Raw genomic sequence first — 4,386 nt, 5'->3', positions numbered from 1 at the left:
TTATAAGCAATTCATTATTAACAAATCTAATAAAAATTATTTTTCATAAATAAAATTTAAGTAATTAATTATTAACTAATCTTATCAAATGTATTTTTGTAAAAAAAATTTCCAAAAATAATCACATATAATTTATATATTTTGTTTTAAAAAATATATTTAATATGCATTTTTATTTGATTGATTATTTTCATATGTGATATCTTTTACTATCTATCTAGCCAACTTCGTATATTTAAAATGAGAATAATTGATTTATTGAATCATAAATTATAGACTAAAACACTTATATAAATAAAAGACAACTTAATATTATATAAATTATTTAAAAGATAAAATGTTACGTAAATGTCTTCATACATATTTCTATATAAATCAAATTTATTAAATTTGAATTACACATTATAGAATTAAATTGAATTAATATGTATCAAATTACATGGAACACTACACTTAAACATAAATTGAATTTAATAAATTTAAATTAGCTCTTCTAGCGCTAAATCAAATCACTATGATTCAAATGACATGGTTTATGTACTAAATTGAATGAACTCAATTCAATTTATAAATACCCTAGTGAATCGAATGTAATAAATTCGATTTAACCCAATGATGATTAGTGTTAAATCGAATTGAGTATGTTTGATATAGTATGTAGTGACACACATGTAACATCCTAACTTTTAGGACCTCATGATCGTGCTAAAAGTTTAAGGCATCACTTACTTCTACTCCTTTAATTTCATACTATATTTATTTAATATTAAACTTTTGTGAATACAAACCAAAATTTTAATTAAGAAAACAAAACGTTTTTATTTTTAATCACTTAATCACACACATATTCACATAGCATTATATACATAGACTTATTTTAAAATTCTCAAATACAAGATCTATCCCCTCTAAAACTAAAAACAATAAACGATGAGGGAAAAATAAATTCTAACAACTCAACTCGTGAATAAAATCTTCTATTCTCCTGTAGCTCTGCACTAAACCTTCGCACCTGTAGTTGAAAACGGTGGAAATAGGAGGGTATGAGTTGGAGAGTTCTTAATAGGGTCAAGGTTACAAGTTAAGTTCATTTCATTATGTTCTCAGTCAATAACAACAGTCAACAAAGTATAATTCAACTCAACAATTACAGAACATAGAATCTAATCACAAGCACACACAATCATAGAAAACACAATCACAAACAAATATGCGCAAACAAGTATGATGCATGTCTAGTCCTATACAGGCCATGAGCTCATGTGTCGGTTTGTTGCCTGATTTTCGACACTGGTTCTGAGATAAGTATTTTGTATCGCCGTCCTTATCTCAGCCAACATTCCCTTCATGAGTGTTACGCATCTCCGTTCTTAAGGAAAACCAGTGAGCATTACGCATCGCCGTCCTCACTGAGCAGTCCCTATAGTATCAAGTGAGCGTTATGCATCGTCGTCTCCACTAGATACTTGGCATTAAGGCCCAAAACAAATTTGATCTTTGCTTTCTACTCTACTGTGGCAGAGACAACTTTAATTAATACATTCTTTTCTATCTGCTTTAATGTGGCAGACGTTCATTAGATTCTTTTAATATTTGTTCTCTGCTCCCCTGTGGCAGAAGTTCTTTAGTTTCTTTTATTATTTTAATTCTTTTGTTTTCTACCATTTATTGAATTATATTTCCACTTAACTCAGCAATCTTTGTCTGAGTTTGGCTTCCAATGTCAAAACCTCTGTAAGCAACCTCTATCTTACAGGTGTGACCATCCCCTGAATTGATCGATGTATCTATGGAAAGAAAATCTCGGTGGACTCACCACCATATTTTTGCTTATCTTATTTTCTTTTCGTTCTTTCTTATTTTTCTTTTCTTTCTTATCATTTCACAATATAAATTTTCTTCACATTATTTTCTCGCCTTTTTCTAAGTGTCTTATAGAAAGAGTATCAAAGGTTCTTAACTTAGATTTGTCTTTTTAAACTTTTTAGGACAGTTTTTTGCTTACCCTTTTAGTATATCATAAATAAAATAATATATTTTAAATAAAATACTAATTTTTTATAAATTATTCTGTATTTTTGAGCTTCCTAAAATATTTATATTCTCACTCCAACATATTTTATAATTTTTTAAAATATTCTTACATATAAAATAATTATCAAAATGACCTTGCATCTTTTATAAAATACAGCATTTTATTCCTGAACTTCTTAATTATTATCCAAAATACCCCAAAACATATGTAATTACAAAACTAACTTTAAGTTTTTATTAAATTACTATTTCAATCTCAAATATAAATTTTGTTTCCATGATTATAGCTTTACCGAATGACCGAATCCCATTCCCAAAACTCTTCAAGTTTTTGCTTCATTTTTAAGTCTATTTTCGAGTTTTATGATTATTGACTTTTCATAACTTTTTATTTAATCTCTCGGCCATCAGACTTCATCAATATTTTTCAGTATTTTCACATAAATCAACCTCAAAATTCACTTAAAACAGTTTGATTTTGGGCTGAATCTACCAAAGCCAAATCATAATCTCAAAATTAACAATAATTCAACCAAATTCAACATAAACTCATTCAAATTCAAACGATAATCAATCAACCCAATATTTACTTATCAAATTCACATTTAATTATTATAAAGTTACCAAAATTTACCTCCTTGCAAAATTAAAATACTCGAAGTTTCAGAGAAACTTTTCAATCGAGCTGCTAAAAAAGAAAACGTTAGAAATCATTTATGCCTCCTAAAACTCTAATTAGCTAAACTCAAAAAAAATAGAAATTACATTATTGTTAACTTCCATTGAACAAAAATGACACTAACACATAGAGAAAAAAGATACGAACACTTTTATTAAGTTAGATTTTTGTTAAAGTTACAAATTTTAAAAAATCGAAATCAAAATATCAAAAAGAGTTATGGTTTCTCTCCCTCGCTCGGTCACTTCTCCTTCTCGTATTGCCTTGATTTTGGTTCGGTATTCATTTAGGGAGAATGAAAGATAATTGATGGTGATTAAGGGAAATTGTAAACATGTGTCATGGTTCCATGTGAAATAAAAATTATGAGTGAAAGAAATGTTAGGTGTCAAGCTTATATATTCATATAAGCCACGCCTCTTTCTTTCATTTTCTTTGGTTTTTTTAATGGCTTTTGCATAATAATAATAATAATAATAATAATAATAATAATAATAATAATAATAATAATAATATAGGAACTTCAATTTATTAAATGAATTATAACTTATTTATATTTTAAAATTGTGGATCGTTACATATACACACAATTCGATTTACCATGATACTAAGGTATATAAATATGAACTGAACGTGAATTTCTTATTATAGTGGGATTCACAATAGCTAGTAGTGATAGTTTATTAATTCTGGTGTACTATAGAGGGTCGATTAAAAAAAAAACATGATTTGGAATAAAATTTACTTATAAGGATCCGCTGAATGTTTTTTTCAAACCTTCAACGAGTTTCAGAATACGATAATACAAAAACTAGGGATGCATAGCGTGAAACGGGTGGCTAAGTTATTCTATTGGATTTCGATTTTCGTGTTACATGATGGTGTAAAGTACAATTCATTTGTCATAGATAGTAACAAAGATCTGCAAGTTTTGTTCCATTATCGTCGTTAGTTTTTCAAGGTGAGGACCCCCTGAGCTACTGACCAAGCTTGTAGATGTGGTTTGTAGTTCAAAAGGTTCAAACTAAAATCCTCAATCTTCAGCAATGCCAGCCTGCTCTAGCTTAATGCCTCATGGTGCCTGATCATCTGTGCCCGTGATTGCACCTGAGGCAGTTTTGGTTGCATCTCCGTCACGGTGATGGAGAAATAAGTAACAATCCAGCCTTCAATGAGCTTGCGAATGTGATGGCCGATACTGCTGTTCTGGTCCCAGTTTTTAGAGAGGGTGGAGCACCGGATGGTGTCGAGGATGTACTGTAGGATGATGATGATGATGATGATGATGATGATGATGATGATGATGATGATGATGATGTGAAGCCCGCCATAATTGCCGACGAGAGTAATGATGACATAGCAAGGAGTATTCTAGCTGGGGGTGGTGGACCATCTAGTTCAGAAACTCAATAGTAACGCCCCACACTTTTCAACTTTGGACTTGGATGTCATAACACTGTAGGGGTTACCGGGAGCACCTGTGGGATTTGGAGCCAGAGATACACAGGATACAGGAGCTCTAGCTAAGTTCCAAGTTGGTCAGCAGTTTCATGATAAAGAGGAGGTTGTTTTAAGAGTGAAGACTTATAGTATCCACCGTGAAGTTGAATACAAATTGTTAGAATCCGATCATCGCAAGAATTATGAGAAGTGTAAGGAGTTTGGCAATGATA

The sequence above is a fragment of the Arachis duranensis genome, chromosome 9, assembly GCF_000817695.3.
Source record: "Arachis duranensis cultivar V14167 chromosome 9, aradu.V14167.gnm2.J7QH, whole genome shotgun sequence".
NCBI classification, from domain to species: Eukaryota; Viridiplantae; Streptophyta; class Magnoliopsida; order Fabales; family Fabaceae; genus Arachis; species Arachis duranensis.
Note: the sequence above shows the minus strand (reverse complement) of the source record.